Genomic DNA, 7471 nt, shown 5'->3' on the forward strand with positions numbered 1-7471 from the left:
AGTCCCTAGGTCTTTCAGTTCCTCCTGAAATGACATGTGGCATGAGTTTAACCTCGAAATCCTCATGCATTGACCCTTCAAAATGTTCTTAAAAACATGTGGTGGATGCATGCTGTCTCTGCTCAGTAATGTATTCTTATAACAAGGCTTGCGATGGACCGCTGTATTAAAATATCCACTGGACAAATGTGATATATTAATGTCTAGGAAGGATATCACATTTTCAGAATAATTCAAAGTAAACATTTCGTTTTCATTTCAGTAAGTAAGGTATTTTAATTGTGTAATTTACATGTTCTAAGTAACCATGTAGTTATGAGTGTGTATATACCTTTTATGATTAATTGCCTAATTAACTCAACTGCTTTTAGAATTTGTATATATATATATATATGAGTTTTTGTGATTGACTATTCAGAGGTTTGAAAAAGCTGTAAGCGAAAGCGCTCACCCACAATAAACTAATTCTATCTTCATTGCCTTGTTCGATGGTTTTTGGGACTGAATAGTCTTATCGAGTGATACTGAATTTCATGGAACTGAATTATTGAGACTGAATATTCTTTTCGAGTGAAACTGAATTCCACGGACTTGTGTCATATTGACATTGATTTTTGAGCAGTGGTCAGTTTTGTGTTTATTCATCCATGGAGTGACAACCAGCATATCTTAACCACTGTGTCCAACTCAAACTATCATACTACCAATGTTCATTCAACCCAGGTTTATATAAGGAACCTAAATCGATAATCCATATTCTTTCCTTTTTATCTAAAAGTTCATGTTTAGATAAATTTTACAGCCTCCTACTGTTCACTACATCAATCCCCACAAACATAAATTGTGCAGATGTATGCTCCACTTTATGCTTGTAAAGTGCACTTCTCTGATGTTTACAGTTTATATCACTTAGGTGTACTGCTATTCTACTCTTAAGTGGCTTGGAGGTCTGTCCTACATAAAATTTCCCGCATTGATAAATGGCCATGTACACCACCCACTCTGTACGTCAAGTAATTAAGCATCTAATATCAAAAGCCCTTGGTGTATAGATTGATGTAAATGATTTGGTCTTTGTCACACTACCTCCCAACCGTACTGAATTACTCAGTTTTTACCGGGTTTTGGGGTCCAAATAATGGGGTGTCACGATTCCTGAGTGACCCCCCCTTCATTTCCAAATTTTTCCCAGCTTAGTTTCTTTTTATTTTTTTTTTTTTGCTTTTTGAGCTGACGTCATCATGTGTGTGATGACGTCAGCTCCATCAGGGCTACCAGCCTGACGGAATTGAGCTCAAGGGCTTACATTTCTGGCTGGCTCACTATTCACTGTTTGCAAGTGGGAAGTCCTGGGTACTGCTTTATTTATTGGTTTTGGTTTTATTTTATTTTGAATGGACTGGCTGCACTCGAGAAGGTTTTATTTTGAATGGACTGGCTGCCTGCACTTGCGAGCGGGAAAGGATTCTGGCTGCACTCGTCGAGAAGTAGGAAACTTGGTTTTATGATTTTATTTTGAATGCAGGGCAGTGAACAGAAATGTTTTATTTATTGATTTTATTTTGAATTGACTGGCTGCACAAAACTGGTGTGTGTGTGTGTGTGTGTGTGTGTGTGTGTGTGTGTGTGTGTGTGTGTGTGTGTGTGTGTGTGTGTGTGTGTGTGTGTGTGTGCAAGCAGGAAGTCCTAGGTGCTGTAGAGCGGTGAACAAAAACGTTTTATTGCAAGCAGGAAGTCCTAGGTACTGCTTTATTTATTGGTTTTGGTTTTATTTTATCTTGAATAGACTGGCTGCACTCAAGAGGGTTTTATTTTGAATGGATTGGCTGCCTGCACTTGCGAGTGGGAAAGGATTCTGGCTGCACTAATCAAGAAGTAGGAAACTTGGTTTTATGGTTTTATTTTGAATGCAGAGCGATGAACAGAAATGTTTTATTTTGAATGGATTGGCTGCACAGAACTGGTGTGTGTGTGTGTGTGTGTGTGTGTGTGTGTGTGTGTGTGTGTGTGTGTGTGTGTGTGTGTGTGTAGTGGAAGTCCTAGGTACTGCAGAGTGGTGAAAGGAAATGTTTTATTGCAAGTGGGAAGTCCTGGGTACTGCTTTATTTATTGGTTTTGGTTTTATTTTATTTTGAATGGATTGGCTGCACTCGAGAAGGTTTTATTTTGAATGCATTGGGTGCCTGCACTTGCGAGTGGGAAAGGATTCTGGTTGCACATGTCGAGGAGTAGGAAATTTGGCTTTATAGCTTTATTTTGAATGCAGAGCGGTGAACCGAAATGTTTTATTTATTGGTTTTATTTTGAATGGACTGGCTGCACAGAACTGGTAACTTGGTTTTATGGTTTTATTTTGAATGCAGAGCGGTGAACGGAAATGTTTTATTTTGAATGAACTGGCTGCACAGAACTGGTGTGTGTGTGTGTGTGTGTGTGTGTGTGTGTGTGTGTGTGTGTGTGTGTGTGTGTGTGTGTTTGTGCAAGCGGGAAGTCCTGGGTACTGGAGAGTGTGTGTGTGAAAATGCCCCAATTTAATCCACATGTTGGCTAGAGGTACTCAGGCTTAAACCCTGTACCTTGGGTACAAGGTAAAAAGAGCCTAAAGTCCCTAGCCACCACCACTTGTGAATTTATGCCTCATAGTTTTGATTTGTTCCTCATAAAATCTGTAGTTTTTAGGATTTTTGTGGCAAATCACTGAAGGACTGAATTCACTAAATAATGACAGGCATTTGATTTTCAACTTCATATTCTTCAGAAAATAAATAGTAACATAAAACCTTTTATTCTAGCAATTGTCTAAGTTTATAAGATCAGTATTTGGCTTTGTCCAGGTTTTCTGTGTTAAGAAGTTGAGAGCTATGTTGAGAAGTGAGAACTCACTCTTGTATTCCCCCATTATTGGCTTTGTCCAGGTTTTTTGTGCTAAGAGGTTGGGAGCTATGGTGAGAAGTGAGAACTGAATTCACTAAATGATAGCCATTTAAGTTTCAGTCTTCCTGTCTTTCAGGAAACTGCTGATTTTGCATAGTGGTATGTTGCTCTGCTGTAGTGCACAGGGTCCTGGGTTCAAGTCATGGCAGAGAAATGAATGGCAATAACACAACATTTTATTCTAACAACTTTCCAAACTTATACAAGCAATGTTTAAAATATGTCCCTGTTTTTTGGCCTTTTGCCCCCCCCCCACCGAAAAAACAATTAAATTGAAAATAAATGGGACAAGCTTATGGCTTACACTACTGTCATTCTATATATATATATATATATATATATATATATATATATATATATATATATATATATATATATATATATATATATATATATATATATATATATATATATATATATATATATGTATATATATATATACACACACACACACACATATATATATATATATATATATATATATATATATATATATATATATATATATATGTCTGGGTGGAAGTAGACTCTTATGATGGAAATGTTCTGAACTGAGCAGTTTTATCATTATTGGTTCATGCATTTTGTTTAATTGCCTACTGGAAAAATGTTCAAACAATAAATTTAAAATGCACTCTAACAAGTGTGCTGTATTATACAAGGAATATAATTTAATAAAGTCAGGAAGGTATATCAAGGAACACATGTATATGTTTCTTGTTTTGTGTGCAAGGGGGCAGTGATTTGAAAACAGCCCAAAGGTAATCTTTATCCACCACTGGCCAGATGCATTTTCTTTGGATGTGGTATGGGCTTCAATGCTGTTTCAATGAATGTGAGTTTCAAGGGCAGTGAAGTTGTAATGCCAAGTCTATTTTCATTGCAAGACAGTATTGCTTTGTTTAGCAGATGTCTATTAGTGTTTGTGCATTGTGCTATAAAATGTAAAAATAAAATCCAAATAATCATTGTAGAAGTAAAGCAGTATGCACACATTAGTGTTTATGGTAAATGGGGCAAAATAGCCAGGTAATGGGGCACTGGAATGGCTGCAGGAGGACTCTGGTGCCATATTTTGGTTGTCTGTGTTTCAGTTTGCGTTTGGAAGTTGACATTCCACAATTCCAATGGAGTGGGTGGGGTTACTTAATTATGTATGAAAATGTTATTTTAATCAGCATACAGATTTGTACCTATTTTTCATGGGCCTTGTCCAGATTTTTGAAGTTTCCAGGTTGTGAGGTATGTTTGTCACCACCCTGCAATATACACAATTGTCACAGCTATTACATCCCTTGACAACCTCACCTTTGTCATCTTCGTTATCCAAATCAATTTTCTTAAACCAAGATAATGTATCATCAATATTTTCCCCGTCGATAGCTGTATGAACAGCTATCTCCAAGGCACTGGTCAAAAAATTAATTGGTCTTTAGCACTTCCCAATATTTATCTATAATTCCTTTGATTTTGAATGAATTTGTGCCATAACTGGTAACAAACCTCAACGTAAAAGTCTTATTTTCATCAGATTCAATTTTGTCCGTAGCCACATCTCTCAGTACAGATTCCCTCTTTAGATTTAATGCCCTAGTTTTTTCCTTATTCACTTTGAATGCACTATGTCTTCTCTTAATAAACCTTTCACTCATTTTCTCTGCCTCTGTTTGAAACCCCAGATCTTCACTACAGATATGTCTTAATCTGTGAAATTGTGACTTAGGTATCTTTTCTATCATATGTTTTGGATGGCAGCTCTTTGCTTCTAACAAAGCATTTTTAGTGAAAGAGTTTCTGTATAAGCTGGTAACCATTGTCCCATCTGATATTTTTATAACATTAACATCTAAAAAATCAGTGTTATAAGGTTCAATCCTGTCCATAAATTTCAAATCAAATTAGTTGGAATTCAAATATCCAACAAACCCAAACCAACTCTCGACAGTTCCTGACCAAATGCCCCAGCAATCATCAAAGTAACATCACCACATAGTAAGTCTTTTCTTAAATGGATTCTTCTCACTATAAATCAAATCCCACTCTACAAACCCCATAAAGAGGTCAGCATAGATGGGAGCAAATGTAGTACCCATGGCTGTGCCCTTAACCTGCAAGTAGCACTGTCCAGCAAAATAAAAAACATTATGTTCTAGTACCAATCACAACAGGGTAATCAACAATTCTATGTGTTCAAATGAATAAACATCATATTCTCTTAACCAATGCCTCAATTCTCTAATACCCCCTTCATGAGGAATACTCGTGCATAAGGACTGACCATCCAAAGTTCAAAAAAAGCATCCATGGGTTATCTGCAAATCATTCATCAAACAAAGAAAGTCTTTTGAATCCTTCAGTCTAGCTCTGATCAGCTTCAATAGGGGTTTAAGTCGGTGTTCTAAATACATGGATAGGGGTTCATTCAAAGACCCTCTACCCAATACTATAGGTTGCCCAGGGGGGGCTATCTACTGATTTATGTATTTTGGGCTGTATGTAAAACTTTTGAGGTTTAGGATCATCCACTATAAGTTGTTTATATAAAAATTCTGATATCAGACCATCATTCATCATTTTTTAAGAGAACACCATCTATTTTTCTCTTACAATCCATTGTAGGATCAAGAGGTAGTTTAAAATAAACCCTACCATAATTTAATTGCCTCAAAGCCTCTTTAACATATTCAGAGGTTGTCCATAATATAGTAGCCCCACCTTTATCTGCATTGACTGCCACAGTTTCTCTATTGTTTTTTAACTGTGTCAATGCCTGTCTCTAATTTACTTAAATTATCCCCATGGCTTCTGAATAAAACACACTGCTGTATGTATAAGTCATGCAATACCATATATTCAAACATTTTAACCCTAGGATGATAGGGTGGATGAAAATTGGATTTTCTAACACGAAAAGCAGAAGTTGATACATTTCATCTCCATTTTTAGAACTAAAAAAATATTTTAAGTTCAAACTTCTACAGAAACGTTTAACATCCATGGAAATTACATATTCAGAAAAAAAAATTAGAGGGTACATAGCCAAGACCTATATTAAGTACACTTATTTCATTCACAGTTACCTCATAGTCACTCAATTAACAACCAAATTGTACATCTCACTTTCTCTTTCCATCACATCCTGACCAAGTCCCTGAATGTTTGTTCCATGTTGCCCCCTGATCTGTCTCCAATGTTTTCTTCCTCCTCTCCTAAAGGGCCCCCTTTGCCCCTAGATTTTTTATTCAAAGGAGATGTAATTTCCAAAGCAAAATCTGCTTCCATATCAGTACTGTGTGGATTTGAAGAGAAATCAGACGTACTGGAGTCAGTAGTATTGAACCCACGAGAGGGCTTTAAAATGGATTTATTTCTTTTCTGCTTCATTCTAGGTTGCTTATTGGTGTTATCAGAAAATTGCATTACTCTTTTAGCAGATTTCCATGAGAAAACAGTGTTATTTTTAACATCTTCTATGTCCCTGCTGAATTTCTTCAACTTGCGATTTTTAACTTCATTTTCAAACCCATTTACTTCTTTCAAATATCTATTATACAGCCTATCGGAGGCCAATTCTTGCTCATACTGCTGTATATTCTCAAGACTGGAATCCAATTTACTTTTAACATTCACCAGAGAATGCTCATAGTACTAAATTAGCAACTCAATAAACAATTTAGAAGCTGTGGGTTGTATTAAGCACCACTTACTCATGAATTCCATGTCTTCCTTCCCCACCCCAGGTTCCAAATAAACTCGTAGGCCATGCGGTGCTATGTCGGCCCCTATATATGCCTTCAACAGTTTAATATGCCACACAGTTGACAGAAAATTTTTAGTTTAAATAGTTAAATCTTTAAAAATATGCTCCATTTCTGTAATACAACTCACATCCATGGCCGATCTTGCCACATTAGTAGTATTGTGGCTCTCAAACCAAGCTACATCATCTTTATCTTGGGATAACTTGCAAATAAAAGCTCGAAGGTCGCTTCCTGTAGCCATAATATTGTGTCTGTTCTCTAGAAAATACACTGAATGAATGTTCTGAAGTCGCAGAAGCAGCACTCAATAACAAATACTTCAAACACATCAGCTGGTACATGCAACTATCCAAACAGTGCACGGATAAAACCCAGATACACAATCCCAAAATCCAGCACTCAAGAAACAAATCCACCAAGCCTTATATTGTTATATTAGGGCAAGAAAATGGCTACACACATAAATATAGTGTGTTAAAATTCATTTAATGCAGAATGAACATCTGAGCAGTATAAGGAAAGCAAAGATCTGGCTGTAACACAGACCGGTTTCGACCTCTGGCATAGTCAGTGTCAATAAGAGTAACCTAACCCATCACCTTCTTATAATCAAAACTTAAAATGATACTATCCATAATATACACAATAAAAATAAAAAATAATAAAAAACAATAAAGTGATGCATAAAATATATCAAACTACATCTAAAATGGAGCAATAAATCATAACTTTGGTAATATAATAGTTTGAGTTAGACACAATGGTTAAGATGTTTA

This window comes from Protopterus annectens, chromosome 6.part0, assembly GCF_019279795.1.
Source record: "Protopterus annectens isolate FY-2018-M chromosome 6.part0, PAN1.0, whole genome shotgun sequence".
In the NCBI taxonomy this organism is placed as follows: domain Eukaryota; kingdom Metazoa; phylum Chordata; order Ceratodontiformes; family Protopteridae; genus Protopterus; species Protopterus annectens.